This window comes from Fistularia commersonii, chromosome 5 (genome assembly GCF_037954325.1).
Source record: "Fistularia commersonii isolate RoL2024-O1a breed Wild chromosome 5, RoL_Fcom_v1.0, whole genome shotgun sequence".
Taxonomy (NCBI): Eukaryota; Metazoa; Chordata; class Actinopteri; order Syngnathiformes; family Fistulariidae; genus Fistularia; species Fistularia commersonii.
The window spans coordinates 1,735,079-1,755,913 of record NC_141288.1 but is presented as its reverse complement, the minus strand read 5'-3'; the positions used below and the strand labels follow the sequence as shown (position 1 = coordinate 1,755,913).

At 49.3% G+C, this 20,835-nt stretch overlaps 1 protein-coding gene across 9 annotated transcripts in view; it reads right to left on the bottom strand.

The window, feature by feature from the left end:
* The window catches only part of magi2a (membrane associated guanylate kinase, WW and PDZ domain containing 2a), a 144,129-nt gene that overhangs the window by 62,048 nt on the left and 61,246 nt on the right, over nt 1-20,835 (bottom strand). The window lies entirely within an intron of this gene.

Here is a 20,835-nt window from a genome sequence, read left to right as displayed (position 1 = left end):
TTTTCCACACTTCGTAATAAAAACCCACGGATGTTAAATCGTCAATAGCATGTTGTTACTGTCCGCGTTCACCGAGGTCGTAAAACTCCATTAACCGGAACTCCAATCACTGCTGTTAAAGAGTTATTATTATGGGATGGATTCCAAGCCAACGTGTCACCAAATACACCCGTTTCCTTACTTGTTTATTACCGGTTTATTAGCGGTTCAACTAACAGGTGACATTATTTTTCCGCATTTCTTTTGAAAATATGTAACGAATTCACGATTTTAATGAACCGCGCAGACGACGTTTGCAAACCAAGACATTTAAATCAGCTGTTGTGTTTTAACTCCGGCGTCTTTCTTTTTTTTTCCAGAAAAAAACGACGGGGGACGATCGAAATGGCGTTCAAGTCCCGGATTCTTCGAACCGTCAAGCTTCTCCCGACGCTTTCACCTCACGGGCGGATTTAAGGGCGGCGTTCGTCCGGCGGGGAAGCGTTTGAAAGGAGCGCGCGCTTGTTGACGAACTCGCCAGAAAACAAAAAAAAAAAAACAACAGAATGCAGAGGATGCACTTGGGAACGCGTTGGCAGGCGACTCGGCCGGCGCGCCAATCAGCGGCAGCTCACAGGAAGAAATGAAATTCTTTAGGTCGGCTTTTGTCGAGGAGGAGATTAAAGAGGCAGCCGGTGCGCAGACGTTTTTACGATCCGGCGCGTTTATGTGCGGGAGATTAGCTCGGGCGTTAGCGAGGAGTCGTATCTGTCCGTCGCAGGTTGTTCTGATGATGACGACAATAAAATAAATGAAGGAAAATCGTCCGGATGGAACCGTACGTTTTACCCCCTGGCGCTTTTCGGTATAAATAGCTCTTCTTCAGATCTGGTTTGATTTTTACTGGTTTCTAACAGTGGGCTGGGAGGAGGGGGCTAACAAGCTAACGCTGTTAGCAAAAGCCGGAGATGGTTGGCGGGTCCACTGTTCCCTTGAGAAACCGTTTAATACACATTCGCTGGGGTGGGCAATTAATATTGGTAGTCAGGCTACATTTCTTTTTTTTTTTAATATGCCGGCCAACTAGGCATCATGTAAATTTAACAAAATGAAAATGTAAATATTTAAATTTTTTGGCATTTTAATTCAACTTTAAAATCATGATCATATCAATGTACCGACATTATTTTGTATGTACTCATCCATCAAAAATTAAAAAAAAAGTAAAACTAAAAAGTCTCTTAATTCAATATTGATTGACGATACTTATTAAAATATTAAAAGAAAACAGTTTGGCGGGCCGGGTCTGATTTAACTCACTAACCGTTCCAATTTTTTTTTTTTTTTTTTAATTTAACCTTTATTTAACCAGGAAAAAAGAGTCCCGTTGAGATTAAAAACCTCTTTTACAAGGGAGTCCTGGCCAAGAGGCAGCAATAAGTTACAGACAGAACAATATAACAAACAGTTAAAAGAAGGATTTACATTTGTTAATCCATGCTAATAATAATAATAATAATGATGCTTATATTAATCCGACCCAAAATACTAAACCAACAACGTTGTCATGGTGTTATCAGAGAATCTGCGAGAAAATTACGAGAATAAACACTAAAAAGGTCAGGCTCTCAACAAAAGAAAGTTCAGTAAAAGTACCGGCGCGTTTTTTTTAAATGTAAATAATAAATGGCGCGCTTTAGAAATGATAAATGCCAGAGCACAGATGTGCCTGAACGCTGCATTCAGGGCCCATTAAGATGTATTTAAATAAAACATGACTTAAACAGCTCCACATTATGGGCTGCACACTCAATTTATTTACTCAGAATGGAGAAAATTTAAATAAAAAAAAAAAAAAAAAAAAAAAAGAACAAAAAAGGTTCTTGGGGTTCTTGTGAGGTTCATGGCGACATTGTGAGGCGTTCAAAAGAGTATAAAACAAGTTTTTCACCGCCTCCACCCATTTGGGTCCAGAGCCAATCAGAGCTGACATTAGGCTGGAGGCGGGGCTTAAGATGAACGACAGTACAAACCGTGAGAACCGACGTAGGCGCCCCAAAACAAGCGAAGGACGGTACACCGGAGGGGCGGTGAAGCTCAGGGGAACCAGCGAGACGTGATTAATGGCGGTGAACTGGAGGACGCGGAGACAGGAAGGGGACGGAGACGTCAACCGACTTCACTTCGAGTTCATTTCGAGGTCGTTCGCCGTTCCTTCGCGACCGAAGAAGGGTACTTTGCGTCCGCCGCGCCCTGACGTAACACTTGAGGAGCTTCGGAGGAGGCGGGGCCACCGCCAGACCGTCACCCGGGTCTTGACGGGTGTTGCGCTAACATAGCGCGCTAAAGGAGAGAAATGGCCCCGGGAGGCACATAAAGCCGTATTAGCCAATTAGCTCCCGCCGGCGGAGTATGACTCCTGGGGTTATTATCTGATGCGTGGTGTTTAACCTTATAATGGCCCTCGGGGTTGTCGTACAGGACGGCCATTACCTCGCCGGGAGCCGACGTCCCGAGGACAGACAGATGGATCGCCATTACCCGCTATCTGGCCGGCCATCGGCGGTCGCTTCCTGCTGCTACAGGCGCGGCATTAACCTGCCACGGGTGAAATTAGGTGGAAGGAGACAAACATACGGGGAAATAACGAGTCCCGGGGAGTCATTGGATGGAACGGCGAGGAGAAAACGCCGCTGACCTTGATGCATCTTCAGTTCATGAATCTAAAAAAAAGACAGCACTCGCTGCAGTGGAAGTACTACGGCTAGCTTACCTGAAAGATAAGGGCTGATGACAGGAGATTTAAAAGTTAGCTCGACATGCTAACAATGAGCCTCTAGCGCTAATCAGCTGAAGTACTTTCGTCTCCAGTGAGCGACTTCGTGAAGAGCATCAGCCGGTGGCCATCAGGATACGAGGAGCGTAGTAATATGGTAATTACACCGTCGGGACGATATGCTCCCCGCAACTCGGTTGGAAAAACAAAACAAAACAAAAGAGTGAGTGGTAACATATTAAGCATATGTAAAAATAGAACTCCATTGTCATGCATCGCTAAGTCGCGTTTAGGGAGTTGCCTACATTGAGCAATCCAGGATGCGCGTCTGCGATCGTTCTTCGGAAACAAAAACGATCTATAGACTCTACCTCTTTGGGAAAGCTTGTGCTCTTAGCTCCGAAACCCCCGGGAGCTAGCTTAGCGGGGAGGCAGTTTGATCCCGGCTAGCATCAGGTGCGAGAAGGTAGCTCGGAATAGCGAGTACCCGCGGTGGTCCCGCAGACAACTGGTTCCTGCTCCGTTTTCAAGAACCCCTTCCAGATGGTACGACACTAATGACTCCCTCCCTTCCTGATTCTGCTCTTCCTGATCTCAACGGTGCTTTTTCTCTCGTTTCCCTAAACAAAACAGTCGCAAGTCAAGTTTCCGCTCGGCTGTTTCGGACCCGGGTTTTTCTGTGAAATCAAGGACAAGAGCTGATAACGGTTCATGTATTTCTGCGATCGAGTACCTTGGATGATCTTTGTGACGCACAGCCGATGAAATGTCAACATCATCTGTCGGTGACCTTTCATTAGTTGCTGTTAGCGGTTAACAGTTAGCCCAATCTTGGACTCTGCTCACCTCAACTTGTCTCAATCCCAAAAGGAGAGCTGGTCTGCTGTTCAACCCAGATTTTCCAGAGGTTTGATCCAGAACTCTGAGGTTGAACCTTCCGGTTGCTGCACTGCGAATAAAGTCGGCGTAAAAGATTGGCGTCCCCCGACCCTTTCTTGGAGGGAGTCTTGGAGAATGTCAACCGCCTCACCTGGTCGTGATTAATATCGTAGCGCTGCCACCACGCCGGGCTAATGTTCGCTAACGCGGATCACGGAGACGCCCGCTTTGCGAGAACCTTGTCCGAACCGCTGGAGCCGAAAACGAGATCGCGGTCCGAGTTCCGCCGCGACCCCGAGGAAGCACAGCTCGGTTTCCGCGCCGCTCTGAGCCATCAAGTTAGCGAGGAGCCAATGAAAGCTTCCTTCGCAAACAAACAAACAAACAAACAAACAAACAAACGCTTTTCTCCCCCGAATCCCCGAAATGATCAATGACAGTCTCAGGAAGCGGCACCTCCCCGAAGCGCGGTATTGATCGTTCGCTAATTCAGCGGCGCCTCGTGAGGCCAGTTTGCTGTCAGCTAGCAAAGTGGAACATCTCCGGAGTGTGTGTGTGTGTGTGTGTGTGTGTGGTCCTTCAGGGGCTCCCACGAAGACAGAGAAGCCCCTTTTACTATGTATGCATTGTGCGCACACACACACACACACACACACACACACACACTTTAACAGCATCTCTCTGTCAACAAGAGAGGGTAAAAGTAATGGAGCAGCAAGAAGAGCGAGGCGGAGAACAAGCGGGGCTTTGACGTGGAGCGACGGATGGAACCGGAACATTAGCGTCAACTTCCCTAATCGACAGGAAGAGGAAGGGGAAACCGAAAAGGCAGAGATGGGAACGACCCCGGCGGGGGGGGATGAGCTAGCAAGAGACGAGAGGAAAGAGAAGAGAAGAGGGAAACATCGTTCGCTATAAGCGTCGCTTTTTCTTTTTCCGCAGCGAGGATTGATTTAGCGAGCGGGCCGGACCTCCGAGATCTCCGAGCCGTGAGGATGTGAGGGGAAAGAAAAACAGGGACAAAGAAGCGGGATCGGCGAACGAGAGAGATATGTTTTAAGCTTCGGGTGTGAACCGGCGCTCGTACGCTAGCCGCGGCCCGAATGAGGGCCATCTTTTCCGCGCCGCGCCGTTGGATTTACGGGAAAACGCGACGGAGGTGACAAGGCGGCGGGAGGGGTTTTAGCGCTTCCTGCCGGGGCTTGTCGACGGCGTCGGATCCTCATCTCCTCTGACAGCGCTCATATAGAAGCCATTACACAAACGTTTCCTATGGGGCTGACCGCACGGAGAGATCAATCCCAGAGACGTCGCGGGGAAGACGGAGGAGGAAACAGAGAGAAAAAAGGGCTGGAAACATCTGAAGGACCACAGGCTTCATCACCAGGGGATTTTCTTCTCCTAGAACTGAAGGGTTTTGTCAAGACGTGGCTGGTGTTAGCGAGCCGTCGGGAGGTCGGTACATTTGTTGTGAAGTGCCAGCGGAAGAAGGACAGAGCTAACGCCGAGGCTAACCCGCAAAACGGTTCGAACGAATCATTGAGAGCCCTTTGAGAGCTACTTCCTTTTTTTTTTGTTTTCCGGCAGATCACATACTTGCAAAGGCAAAGGTGAAGCCTTTAGCTAGCTTAAGGTAGCTTACTCAAAACATTACAGTGTCACTTTGTGTTTGTTGAATGTACACATGCTAACATTGCTAGGATGTAGGCTAGCATGAGGCTTGGCTAATCAAGCGGGAAGCTCTGCTTTAGCTTCTTGTTGACCCAACAAGGACGTCTCCAAACTCCACCTCATAGAAATGCTACCGCCTCCCCTGCACGGAGCTACTACCAGTAGGTACTTCTCCACCACAAGGAGTACCGCTAGAACCTCCAACCTTCTGCCGCAGTGAAACCAGATGGCGACTATCTGCGCGCACCTGTTGCCGTGTCGACCGCCGCCGAGGAACGCCTTCCGATCGGCGCGGACATTATTCTTCCGAGTGACAAGCCAGAACTAAAAATAGGGCGGCGCTGAAAATCACAAGACGTAACGGGCAGGAGAGGTTGGAAGAGAAGTTTACTGTGGCGAAGTACTTGAAAGTACCTCCACGTCCATTACGACCGGTCAACCGTCGCGCTGGAAGCTTGGCGAGTTATTCCACGCGTGCAGTCGACACACGACCCGCAGCTCCGACTCTTTATTTTAAGCACCGTGAACACAATAATAGATATAACCCGAGGCTACGACACAAAGCCAGCTTTGAAGCTTCCCCCGATTCCCCCATACTCGTTGATAATCCATCACGCCTGAGCTCAATTTTGGGATGCGGGTGGGGGGGATGGATGGCAACCTCTGCCATCCCGCTCTTAAGACGGTGGAGAATCAGGTTGACGGGAAAGAAAAAATAATGATTTAATAAGCCGGCGTACAGGGGCGGAGGCGGCCGGCGGCTCGTGGACGGAGCCTGACAGCTTTAAATGAACGTTAGCCTCGGTCAGGTCTCAGAGCCGAAGGACGACATCTCATCGCCCGGATAATTCACCTGCCGGGGCGTTGATTCATCCCCTCTCGGCACCGGTGTGATTATTCCGACCGAGTCGCCGTCTTCGTGGGGACCCGCTAGTCAAAACCTCCCCTGGAGAAGAGTGATGACTTTTCCATTATCAGCCCCGAAGTGACTGACAGCCTGCTCGATGGAAGGTTCCAGCGGAAGAAGCGGACAGAGCCGGAGATAATTACTTCAAATACCGATTCCACGTGAACGCAAACAGCTTCGGAGTCACGCGATTCTGACCGAGGAGGTGCATCGACACTCGTATGCTTCTGGAGCGTATCCCTGCGCAACTGCGACGGAGCCAAAGAAATTTGGGCTTGGTACAATTCCAGAGACGGTTCAGTCGGCCGGCGAGCGGTCGGCTTCTTGGCCGACGTTGACGCTTCAGAGGTGTGTCGCAAAAAAAAAAAAAAAAAAACTCAGCCGGCGATTGGTCGACGAGCCGGGTTTAAGACCCGCCCGATCCCTCGAAGCATACCGAGAGAGGACAAGCTGAAGGAGCGGCGGCGATTTGTTTGGACGGGCGATTGCTACGGTCTTTGAGGACAAGAGTTCGAGGGGTCGACTTGGCGCCTTCTTCCTCAGATTTCCGCCCAATCTGTGAGTCGCGTGGGAAAAAAACAGGTCGTATATTTGGCAGTCCACTGTCGCCTTAATTAACGCTGCTCGCGATTTGGCGCCAAGAAGTCAGGGACATATGGAGTCCATGCCTGGATGCGGTACGATTGTTACGCCGCATTCAGGACCTTAAAAAAAACCAGACAGGCGGTTGGTTATAATCTTGTTACTGACGGCTGGAAAGAAAGGGCTTCGGGAAAGAGACAGGACGAGATAATTGGAAGTGAGTGCGCTATTAGGAGTGCTGTTTGCTCAAGGGTGCAAATCTGGTAACAAATTACAGGTACAAAATAAAATAAAAAAATAAAAATTGAAAATAAAAAGGCTCAATGCAAGACTTGAAAGGAACATAATGGCAGGCAGACAAAACAAAACGCAGCGGGAGGCAACAAAACGCCCAAACAGGACCTTGAAACGGCGGCAGAGCGCATGGCTGGCGAGGACTCGGAGATCTTTGAGGATTCCGGTCCGAGGCTGCATCCCCATCCGCGATGAAAACCGAGTCTTCGGAGCGTCCCGGTGCAGCCGGGGGCGCCGCGAGAGATGAAAAATGGTCGCGGCGACGTCGCCTCAGAAGGGAAACGATCCGTAACAAATCGGACAAACTGAGACGAAACCTAGAGTTTCCACCGTCGGCCTTTCTCTCGGAGCCCTCGCTGCCACATCTTCTTCTCCCCCGCCTCTTTGGGCTTCTGTTTCCACGACCACCTCATACCGAACGTTCAAAGGGGGGGCGCGTCAACTCCGGTCTCAAAGAGCCCGGGGCGCGGATCCAGTTGTCAGGAGGCATCACCGACAGCCCTCGTCCCGTGCTGCGTTCAGCGGGGACGAGGCCCGACACGCATTTTCACAGTGGCACGAACTACTTGACATTTGGATGGACCTTTCCTCCTGGTCGCCCCCCACTCCGCCTCTCCTTGATGCAGGCGGGAAAGGAAAGAGCAAGGAGGTGGAAAGGGCGCCGGGGAGGCGAGCAAGCAAAGCAGCCCGGGTCGAAACGACGCTCGTCCGGGGAGCGATCGGAGCATACCGCCGTGGGCTGATGCGGCTCAAGAGGTATGCCGATTCCAAGTGGACAGCAGAAGATACCAAAAAGACAACCATTTCACCGCTAAATACAGTGACCCCTTAAGGTACCAATCAAGATACAAGGAACAAGTCAAACAAATTTTGTTCTTGAAATGCAAGAGTGAAGAAATTCAAATTCAACATCGGCGCGGTACGTGTCAAGCGAGCTTCCGCAACTGGAGTACCCTTCATGACGCTGCCACATCTTCTGAATCTCACCTTGTAGAACAACTCACACCTTCCAATATCCCTCGGCCACCTGGTCCAGATTGTTGATACGTTCTTATCCATCCATCGACTTTCACTTCTGCTGCACTCTGGGTCACGCTGGGGCCGATCCCAGCATCATCGGGCAAGAGGCGCCCCGGACTCGGCGCCAGTCACGAACTTCTTCATATAACAACACTATAAGTTTACAATAACCAGGATTTTTCTTTTTGATGTTCTTTACATTGTTAATATCCTTCTTTTTTAGGGGGTTTTCTAGCTAAAATCTGTTTTTTTGTGAGTTTTTCTGGGGGGAGGTGGGGTGAATCAAATTTTTTTGGGGGGATATTTTAAATGTGAAAAAACATACAAACGCGCTTCTGGAACGATTTAAATTTGTATCTTAAGGGAACGCAGTATCTTCCCTCTTCCTGTTGGACCTTTTTATCAGCCAGAGACGTGGCTTTTCTTTCAGATGGAATCTGACGTGGGGGTTGGGGGTTGAGCAGTAACCCTCCCATCATCTTCCATCGCGATCGCTCTGATTCCTCCTATCTCACCCTCTCGCTTTCCCCACATTGTTTCCCATTTTCCGCCCCCTTCCATTAACGTGTCCTCGCTCCTGCCGACCCGTGACTCTCTTCGGCTGATGGAAACGTTCAGATACCGGCTGGCTCGGCGCTGACATGGGTCGGGCGGGCGCCTTCATCCCGCTAGATTTGCTGCTCAGGGCACTGATGTGGAGAAAAAGAAGAAAAATCAAAGAGCGGCTCGGCCCCCTCGCGGGAGCAAACCTTCGACGGAACAATACCGACGACGTGAGCGTCAAGGAAACCTGGTTTCAAACAAACAACACCGAACACTTTGCCCTTGACGACTCCGGACGACACGGTTCGGCCACTCCTGTTTCCGCCGCCATCCGAGGCGCAAAAGAGTCATCGCCCCCGACCCCCAACCCGATTGGGAGTTGCCGACTTACGTGAATCGACAAGTGGGCACGTGACGGGAGGTTTCTGGGTCAAATCTCCAGAGTCTTTATCAAATCTACCAAGTTTCACTTTTTCGGTAGAACAACAAGGGGGGCAGGAAGGTCCAGGAAGCAGTTTCTTAAAGTTATAATTGAGATCGAATCTCCTTTGGAAGGAAGAAGACAAAGGACCGTATTTTGGGGCGCGAGGAGGAATGTTGTTTCCATTTTTGTTTTTAGCCAATACCACCCCTTCCAGACGCCCCGATCCTGATAATCTTCCGCTCTCACCCGGGTCGAGTCGCCCCCCGGTTCCTCCTGTTCCTCGTCACCTTGTCCGCCTTTGTCCTCGCTACTCCCTCGGTCAGCTGTGGAAAACACGATTATATCCGCGGTTGAGCGAGAGGGAGGGGGAGCGGACCGAGTTAAAGTCGGCTCCTCGATTGCAAATCGATGCACAAAAATCAGTAAGTAAAGTCGAACCCCCCGAGGAGGAGCTGCTAGCTGTGCTTCCTCCTTCTCTTCATCCCTCTCTTCAATGGACTCTTCACTGCCAACAAGTTTCCCTTCGCTCCTTTTCGTAAGCAGTGAATTCTACCCTTCCTTTGTTGCTCTTCCAGCTCTGCTCCCCCTCCATCACTCTCAGCTTCTACTCCAGCGTTTGATGCAAGCGCACAAACACACACTTGTGTGTGTCTAAATATGGACAACGGTACCTCTCAACAGCAGTGTCCATCAAGGGTGCCGAAGGAGACGGTCGGCGACCTTCTTGGTTACTTAAGAGAGAGCTAGCAAAGGCAGAACCCAAAATTGACGGGAGTTTGGGGTGACGGACCATCCCGTCCCAAGAAAAAACAAAACAAACCGACCTCGATTGGACTCCCTCGGGCAGGTGAACCTCCATCAGCGGCTCCTTGACATGATCCGAGGGCGACTCGGTGCCGGTCTGCAACCGTAGCCTTCGTCTTTTAGTTTGGACCTCCTCGTCGATGAGTCACCATCCGAGTCTCCGTCAACAGCGGTCATTAGATGGACGTGTTTGCCGGGTCTGGAGGCTGCGGGGGCGCCTCCTTTGTTAGTCAGCGCTTACGTGACGGGTCGGGCTAAACGGCCACAAAACTCCCTATTTCCAATTCTTCTCCAACCTTGAGGCTTCAAAATCACGAAAGCAGAGCGCCGTCTGGCATCGCCGCTCGGCCCCGCGGAGCCGGGCGACGGTTCGCAGAATGTCGGAAATGGAAAAAAAAAAAGATCAGGAAAATCTTTTGATACTTTGCTATCCAAAAGTGAGCAGAGCACCTTTGGAAACTATAGAATGGAATTTGTAAGCTACAACAACAGCATGACGAACAAAGCAACGAAGTAATTTGTTCATTCGAGTACCATCATTTCCGCACTATAAGCCGCTATTTTTTCCACACGCTTTGAAAACAACGGCTTAAACAACCATCCGGCTAATTTATATTTTTTTTTTTTTGGGGGGAGGGCTAACGTGCTTCACGCCATCAAAACGTTTAGCCTCGTCACATCGGACCGATGAAATGAGCGTGAAATTCTGAGACCGTTCAATTCCGACACCGACGGAGACGGATTTAACGGTTTTAGCTCGCAGGAGGAAGACGGAGATAGCGATCCGCTGGAGGACGTCAAAGCGGGGAGAGAAAATGGATGGATGGTCTTTTCCCTGTGAGATGATGAGATGTCCTTTAATGAGCCCGTGCTTGGGGAAATACAAGGGCAAGACGAGCTAAAAAAAAAAAAAAAAAAAAAAAAAAAAAAATTAAAAAAACGTAAAAAAATAAACAAGATATATAAACTCTGAAGTGCAAAAGTATAATCTAAAAAAAGTTTTTTATATTGACAATATACAGGAATAAATAATGAGCAAAGTGGTAAATGTGGAGTAGCACAGGAACTGATTAGAGTGAGTTATTCATTATTCATTATTATTAAACTTTAAGCAGCATGTATTTGTGCATGTTACTGCTATGTATATAATTAAAATAAGAAAATGTAAATATCGCATGTTAAAACATGGACACACGTGGGTGCGGCCTATATATGTACACGTAGATTTAATGTATTTAATGTATTTTTAGCCGGTGCAACTTCTATCCAGGTGCGCTCAATAGTCCGGAAATTACGGTATTTAAAAAGTAATATTAAAATATCACTGTTGATATCATTAAAAAAGAAATAAAATGAGATAAACGTGGAGACAGAGCCTCGCCGTCCATCGGAAATAACATCAATCTTTCCCGAGCGCGGAGTTGTCATGGCGCCATGCACACTTATATTTATTTTGCTATTTTTAGCCGGTGCGGCTTATATTCAGGTGCGCTCAATAGTCCAGAAATCATGGTTTTCAGTTTACCGAGCATACAATGATCTGCAATCATTTCAGTAGCTATTCTGGAATCACTTTCAGAGCAAATATATATTCTTACTTTTCACAAACAACAACAACAAAAAAAAGATTAATTTAAAAATCAATAGGTAACCCTGACGTCACCGTTTAATGGCGAATTTCCTGGAAAACGGCGGTCATGTTTTCGCAGGTTACCCGCCGCCCGACCCCACGGTTCAAACACACAAACACATTTCCAACCTGTCTGATTTCCTTCAACTTCAAACCGCCACAGCGTTTGAACACACACACACACACACACACACACACACTGCCGGTGTGTGGGCTCATCAAAGAGCACCACAGAGGTAAATTGACTGGGCCGAGCCACCGAGGGTGCGTCTATCCGCCATCATCTTCTCCGGTGAACAAAGAGATGTTCCTGAAGACTTGTTCCGTGGCTGTGTGTGTGTGTGTGTGTGTGTGTGTGTGTGTGTGTGTGTGTGTGCTGCTCTGAGCTGGAATCCCCAAGAGGCCTGCAGAGTCGTCTTCAGACAGCCAGCAGCCACCATCGCTATGATGATGGCCTAAATTCTACCTTTTGCACGGATGTATACGGCTCGGGCTGAAGTACCAGGGTTGAAGTAGTTCTTCAACTAACTAGTACTTGCTACACGGTTAAGCGGGGCGGCCGATGAATATTTGCAATGTGAGAAACCTGAACGCCGTTGGAGGTCCCGACCGACGACAACGGAAAAGCAACATATTTGTGTAACGTGCACGGAATACATGTTTTGTCGTTGTCTGTGGAGGTTCTCAGTCATACAAGTCACGGGGAAATCTTCAACTTTTGGGGATTACCTGGATTAGATAATCCCAAAACCGGTTTGCAACAACCGGCTTAGATCTAGTTTCTGCTGATCAACTCTCCATTTACATAACAAGCCACCATAACCATGATTTTCCTGTTCCTGCCTGGGTTCCATGCGGGTTCCCCATCTTCCACCCCAAAACAGTCAGCAGGTGAAATGAAGACTACATTGTCTTTAGATGTGAAAGGTCGAGTGTCTCCATATGTGACCTTGTGATTGACAGGTGAACCGTCCAGTTAAACCCCGCCTCTCGTCCCAACGAAAGCTGTGATTCGCTCCCGACCCCCTAGATCATGGTAAGGATCATTGGAGGCAGGAGAGGCCGTGCCTCACTTGCTAATGTTGGAAAGAAAAATAATGTAAAAGGAAAAAAAAAAAAAAAATGGTTTTAATTTATCAGTGATTTACAGTATAAAAGGTCATTTTCATTTAACTTCACCAGTTTTAGATGGCTGGATTTTCACATTTACTGTTCAAATACTGAGTAGAGACGTGCGGTGAGGCCGCCGACTGTTGAGCCTCAACGAAGATTGCGCAATAACGGCTGACTGCTGTCACGCTCTGCACTACCACCGCATCGCTGTCTATATGCCGCTATTAAAATGCTGAAACTACATTTCCAATGTACACTGTATTTTGTCAACAACTGTGTGTGTGATACTAGTTTTGAGCGAACATAAAATGGCTGTCGAGAGCCACTAAGTGAGGCACGCAGTTCTCCTGCCTCACCATAGGGGGCGCTAGTGATTCCAGGGATTCTTCTTGCGACTCCTCGGCTGCAGATTGCAGCGCCTCACTGGCCATGAACCTCACCGAATGTCATTGGTAAGGATGATAAATGAGTTATCTTATTATTAATCATCATCAGCTGATGCTGTGGATGAATTGGTAATGAAAATCATTTAACAATCAATGAGCTACATCAGGGATGTCAAACTCATTTTCAGCGAGGGCCACATCAGCATAATGCCTGCCCTCGAAGGGCCACACGGAACGGTAGCAGTATAAATATAACCAAATGTAATGTAAAATAAATGTAACTACTCCATGTTAAATAACTCATTTGCACTGATGTAAAAAAAATATTTTTACTAGTTGCTCTGTCTGTCACAAAGCTAGCTTTTGTGAACACATTGCGCTGCCATTGTAATTTCGGCTTTTAATTCTTGGACAATTTGTTGTTTTTCCGGAAGGCTATTTTTGTCATTCTTATCTCCGTGTTTGGTGTCAAAACGCCGACGTAGATTTTACTCTTTGACAACCGACCCTGCCTCTTAACGCAAAAGACATACCGCTTTCTCTTCCCGTCACTTCGCGGGATCTACATGACTCATTGTCAATGAAGTTTTAATGTCAATGCATGCATTTGACTTATTTATTTGAAGACCATGAGACCTTTAAGACGTTCTCACGGGCCACAGAAAATGAGGTGGCGGGTCACGTTCGGCCCGCCGGCCTCGAGTTTGACACATGTGAGCTCCAGAGTCACGAGGGGCTGCAATTACCTTGAAAATGATCAAGATCAAACTTGAAGGGAACTGATAAGGACGAGAGCTACATTTAAACATCATTAAATGAACAAACAAACGCCCAAAAACATCAGCAAAAAAAAAAAAGAAGCCAGTTAATAATTGATAAGATAGTAAATGTCCATCAGAATAAGCGGTGCAGAGGGTGATTAAATGAATGAATGAATGAATGAATGAGCCCTCCGACTGGGATTATCCTCCAGCACACAACATTTAATCTGATTATATCCACTATTAAACCATGATGACCACTAGAGTGTGTTTGCGTGCCTGTATGAGGGGTCAACAGCTTGCACTGTGGCATAAAAACGTTGAGAAAATGAAGGCGGCGCCGGACAACACACGCCATGGGACCTTTAAAATGTGGGTTTGGGAGTGCCAGATGGTAGTAGCCCACCGCCCCTTATTTTTGACAATGCACCTGAATCAGGCTTGCCTTCAATGGAGCACTACGGCAAAGAAGTACATTTTCCTATCAGGTGGCAGTCTGACGATAACTGCACCACCTGCACACGGTGCCTTCTGCACTCGAACCACCTACCTTGCACCCGCCTCCATGGTGCTCACCCACACTCAACCCACCAGCACTTGCACCAGCTACCTTGCGCCCACCTGCACTTGCACCATCTACCTTGCGCCCACCTGCACTCGTGCCGCCTACCTTATGTCACCTACCTTGCGCCCATCTCCATTGTGCTCACCTGCACTCACACCGCCTGCACTTGCACCACTGACCTTGCGCCCACCTGCACACGTGCTGTCTACCTTATGCCAACTACCTTCTGCAGCCTATCTTGCGCCCACCTCCATTGTGCTCACCTGCATTCATGCCTACTGCACTTGCACCACTGACCTTGCACCCACCTGCACACGTGCTGCCTACCTTACGCCACCTACCTTCTGCAGCCTATCTTGCGCCCACCTCCATTGTGCTCACCTGCACTCACACCGCCTGCACTTGCACCACTGTCCTTGCGCCCACCTGCACACATGCTGCCTACCTTACGCCACCTACCTTCTGCAGCCTACCTTGCGTGCACCCCCATTGTGCTCATCTGCACTCGCACTGCCTACCTTACGCCAACTACGTTCTGCAGCCCACCTTGTACCCACTTCCATTGTGCTCACCTGCACTCGCGCTGCCTGCACTTGCACCACCTACCTTGCGCCCACCTGCACTTGCGCCGCAGACCTTATGCCAACTACCTTCCGCAGCCTATCTTGCACCCACCTCCATTGTGCTCACCTGCATTCATGCCTCCTGCACTTGCACCACCTACCTTGCGCCCACCTGCACTTGCGCCATCTACCTTGTACACACCTACATTGTGCTCATCTGTACTCGCGCCACCTACCTTATGCCATCTCCGTTGTGCTCACCTAGACTCGGCCGACTATTTTGCGCCTACTTGCATTATGCTTACCTGCACTCGCCCGTCTGCACTAACAATTTTTCCTTCTGCTCCTCAGAATAATGAGCGTCAGATACGAAGGCCCCATACAAAAAGCTTTTCTCAATCTGGGAGCCGAGGAGGTGTTATATCTCCTTCTTTGCCTGTTTCGGCGGCAGGTGGTCCGAACAGGTGACGCGCACGCTAATTGTCTCCAGGCGACCGCCACGATGGACAGAAGAAGGAGTTGGTGGTCTGCAGAAGCCCTGGCGGACCCGGCGCTGACATCACGTCTGTCTCCATGGCGATATGAAAGCAACGCAGGCTGCTGATGTCTGGAGGGAGGCCGTGCGAGGCGGGGAAGAGAGACGGACGCGAAAAGAGAGCGAAAGTGTTGGAAATCCTTTAGGAAACGCGTGAAGCAACAGAGTCAGGAAGGGACCTGAATAATAATACCGCCGGCCGTGGATGGAGAGGGGAAGCCGGCATCACGCAGGAACGCCGTCTACATGTTTCTGCCATCTCGCCAACCATCGGCCCTCCATTCCGAGAAGGGGGGCCTCTGAGCGCCGATGTTACAAAAGCGAACAGCGACGTAAAAACCAGCTAAAGGTTGATGGCGCGCCAAGCAGAGCCTCTCCATCAAAACATACTGTAATTTCTGGACTATACACCGCTACCTTCTTCACACTCTTTGAACACTGCTGCTTAAACGACATTTTGGCTAATTTATGGATTTTTTTGGGGCGCACGTGAAACATCAGCGACCAATCAGCTCACACGAAAAAAAAAAAAATCTTATTTCATCCACTAAAATAATATTGCTTGCAATTCACAGTTTGACCACTAGGGGCGCCGGACCCTGGAGCACTGCAAACTGTTTGCGTCTTGTTGTGGTACCTTAATGCTGCCATTAACAAGGTACAATTACTGTTATAGTACCGGAATTTCCAGACTCTCGGCCGCTAGTTTCTTCACACGCTTTGAACACTGCGGCTTAAACAACCATGCGGATAATTTACTGATTTTTTTTGGGCTAATGAGCTTCACGCCGTCAAAACGTTTAGCCTCGTCACATCGGTCCGACGAAATGACCGTGAAATTGTGAGGCCGTAGAAATCCGACACCAGAGAAAACGGTTTTAGTGCGCAGGAGAAAGACCAAGATAGCGATCAGCTGGAGGACAAAGCGGGGATAGAAAATTGATGGACGTTTCCTTGTCTACATAATTAATCTTTTTCATCAGCCGTGTTACAGGCACTGTTACAGGTATGGATTCAATTGAAAGTAAAAAAAAAAAGTTATATGTTTGGGTGTTTCTAACGTGGACACCTGCGGCTTATAAACCAATGCGGACTAAATATGCACATGTATTTATTTAGTGATTTTTAGCCGGCGCGGCTTATATTCAGGCGCGCTCAATAGTCCAAAAATGACGGTAATCGGCAACGCTTTGATTTAGCTTTAGCTTTGATTTAGCTTTAGCTTTGATTTAGATCCTTCATTCTCCTGCTTAGCTTCGTGCGACGCTGCTACTCGGTGGTTTAGGCAACCGGTCATGGAGGAGAAACACATTTTGTTTATGCGATGTTGAAAATGGAACGCTACTTTAAATCACCCGATCGCCTCCGCCTGAATAAAAGCTCCGTATAAATTCATCCCCTTTACATTTGTTTGGCGGGAAACGGATGATATTTTTCAGGCCCAGGATAAAATGACGTATTTGTATTATCCCCTTCCGATATGGCGTTGCTGTAAACGCACAGGGGTGTCGTGAACGCGCGGCGGTATTTTATACAGCCTGCAAATGTCATCGTTCGCAGGAACGAAGTTCAAATAAACGCCGTCTCCGTCCGTCTTCATCCATCTTTCACCGGTTGCCAGATTTCCGCAGCCGCACCACATTTCACCCGGACAGACGCTACTGAATCAGAATCGAAATAAACTTTATTTATCCCCAAGGCAATGCAGGGGCACATGGGGTAGCAGAAGCACATTTTTTAATAAATTACTGTACAGAATTGTACAAAATGTGGTAAGAGATTGGAGGAGTTGGACGGCTCTGGGGCAAAGGTAGCCTAAAGGTTTTGCAAGCAGGGCAGCGGAGTCTGACCAGAGGGGAGCCACCGGAAGATGCTAGATGTTTCTGACTGATCTGTGAGGATCTTTTTGGCTGATTTTAAGAATGTGGCTAGAGAGGTCCGAGGGGTCGGCCGGTTGATTTAGAGCAGACCAAGATGGTGCCCGCCAGGCGTTTCCTGTGGTGTTGGGTGATGGAACGGAACCAGCGGGTGAAGGTCATTACGTTCTCGGTGAGTTCGGATTGTGCCGGTAGCCTCGACTGACCTCAACTTCCTGAGCAGGTACTTCCGCTGTTGACATTTCCTGATGATCTACTCAGTGTTAGAGGACTACCTTAGGAGGTTGTCAGGGACAGTGCCCAGGTGTTTGTACTCCTTCCATGTTCTACCGGCTCCCCCCGTACGGCGGTGGTGATTGCCTTCCCCAGTTGCCTATTGGGAGAACGTGATGACCATGTCCTTAGTCTTGCTCACATTCAGCTTCAGGAAGGAGGCTTCGCACCAGAGCGCAAAGTCCTGGAGGGCCGAACCGTGGCGGAGTGAGGGACCGGACAATAGGGACAGGAGGACAGTGGCCTCGGCAAACGTCACAAGGTCCTATCGGGTGGATCTGCAGTCGTCTGCAGAGGACGAAGAGCAGGATGCCTGACAGGGTACCTTATAGAACAACGGGAAGAGCGTGAAGGGTGAACACTTGACCAACCATTGGGCGGTGACCGGAAATTACGAAAACGCGCAACTTTTGATGCGACGAGGCGGTGCTTTATAGGTTTGCGGATGCTCATGTTTAGCCGAGACGGTATCGGACCTTCACACTCGTCAGATGTCGACCTTGAACGCCGTCGCTGAGCGAAACGCTTTTGTTTGGTCTCCTCGCTGGCGCTGCTAAGAGTCCCCCTGACCACCGCCTCAACTTCTGTATAAAAGACAAGAAATCGAAATCTTCCTGTGCATGTTTGAAGAGCAGCTCCCACCCTGCAGGCTGCATCTACATATGAAATCCCCTTTCAGCTTTCAGAAGTTACTTTCCCTCCTGCTGGCATGTTTGCTTTGTCTGAGGAGCGGGGAGATAATAAATAAAAAAAAACAAAGGTACCAACTCTACCCCCGATATAGCAAAGCTTGTATTCTTGCTAATCAAAGTGGGTGGTTGAGGACGGCGGGAGCTTCAGACGGCCGCCTCCTCCCCTGGCGACCACGGCGGCGCACAAAGGAAAGGGGATGGATTGTTCTCGGAGTTACGGAAGGGACTCGCAGGAGCGTTCCTTGTTTTTCACCGGCGAGCTGAAGGGGCCGTTTCAGGACAGCGCTCCCATCCGGCACGGGCATTTAGAAGATTTTTCAGCCGCGGCCTCCGAACCGAGACGCCATCCGTCCGTCCGGGCTTCGGAGTCGACCCCCCTCCTCCTCGTAAGCGTGGTCGTGAAAGGCGTTGACCCATTTGCCGGGTAAAGTCGCCCGTCTAAATATAGGCGGTGGGCAAGTCAGGAGGAGGAATCAAAACAGCCTTGATCCAAAAGACGCAAGAGAGAATAACATCTGTTACCGAATGCTCGGCCTCTTTTGTTTTCTCGTTCCTTTTCCTGGCACCCTCTGTTTCGCTTCTCGCGTTTCTGTTTCTTGGGAGGAGCGTTCAGCTCGGCAGACGGATGAGTTGTTCTTCTAATGCGGCACAAAACGCTGTGTTTTCAAAAGTGTCCCTCCGCAGGCCGCCTCCCTCCACTTCCCCACTCCCAGAAACGTGGAGGTATTGATCGCGCCGCTTTGTTAGCCCTCTTTGTGCCGACCGCATCCTTTTCTGTGCCGCGGCGTCTACATACGGTGGGCGAACGTACCTTCCACCACGTAGGCGTGTACATACGGCTCAGCTGCAGTACCGCTACGCGTCTTACATCTGCACTGTGTTACAAGCTTTACTGTGAGAACGAGACAATACGTCCATTACTGCCTCGCCAAAAGCAATTTCCTGTCTTGTTCCTTCAGTTGAGTGACGACCCGTCAGCGCGCAACACAATGAATGCGAAGGTTTGGCACCAGGACGCCGCTCTCGGGTACCCTAACGAGTCCACCGAAGGCTTTCCCAACTCGGAGGAGGCCCTTGTTTTTCGCGGGGGTTACGTTCCGAAAAGAACCCGCGATAGGCAAAATCCGTGAAGTAGAAACTTGCATTTTTTTTTACAGTTATTATACAATTCTATTATACATCGCTGCTGTCGTCCTTATGTTTTTTTTCTTACTTCTTTATGGAACGAACGGAAGATTCATTAATTCCGTGACGCCGACCTACAGCCGCGTAGCTTTTAGCTTCCCTTAGCATGTCCAGAAGTTTAGCTTTATCTGCGATAGATAGCATCTTCCTGCCGCAGGTGTTTTTGTCGCTCTGCAGCGTTTTGTCAACATTTTGGGTTTTAGAGAAACTCGACATTGCAAGAGAATTTCCACGTACGTCATGTAAATCTGGCAAGCTGTTTTACGTACGTGTACATATTAAACTGCGACGTTATTGACGCACGGGTAGAGAAGAAGCGGAGTGACTTTTTCAGCCAATCAGAATGCAGAACACAAAGCACCATGCAAATCCGCGAAGTAGCGAAACCGTGAAAAGTAAACCGCGTTATAGCGAGGGATCACTGTACTTTAAGGCGGTAATGATGGCGCCGACCGTCGGGATGCAACAGATGGCAAACCTCCAAAGTCATCAGGCACCCGAATTCAATTATTGCTCCGTCTACGACCTTATTTGGGCAACAGGAAAGCGTTGCGTGCACCGCGGCACCTGAACGACTCCAAATAAACACAGCGCAGGTTCTTCAACGCGCCGCACCTGATTTTTCAAACGTAGCCATTTACTCAGCTCCAGGGAGTGGAGATTTCGGTGTGTGTGTGTGTGTGTGTGTGTGTGTGTGTCCTGAACTTCCCAGGACTTGAATGAGTCACGTTGCGAGTACAACGTCTCTCAGAGGGCTGGATCCAGGAGCAAAGCCGGGGATACTACGCAAAGCCCACACACAATCTGACGAGAAGTGCGCTCTGCGGCGCCGGGACTCAACCCCCATCAGCGGCGTCTGGTGTCATACCGTGAAATCGCCGCCCTCGACCGCCGTCTGAGGCCGGGGATTCGCCCGCTAACACGAAGCGCACCTGCCCGACGCTGCCCCTCATGTAGGCATCAATAATGGATGCGCCCTGGAGTTAAACGCGCCTTTTCAGCCGTACAAGGGACCGGAGGCGCGGCGGCCGCCGTCCTGCGGCGCTGCTAGCTCACGAGAAGCTAATCAGATCCCTTTCAGGGTTAAATTTCAAATAGTCCTTTTCCGAGTTCAACTTTCCCACATCCTTAGCCGGTCACTTCACCGCGGCAACGCTCATCGCCTTGTGGAAACAAAAGCCATCAGATCCGCGATCAGATAAACCTCCGTGCTAATGCTAGCTTCGGACGCCGCGCGGTATCTGGTTTAGAGCGCCCGTCCTCAGCGGTGGCGAGCGCGAACGACTGCAAATAGCATTCCGTGTTGCTAACAACCCGCTAACAATCCTCCTCGCTCATTTGGATTTGACAGACATCCGGACGGCGCCGAGCCAACC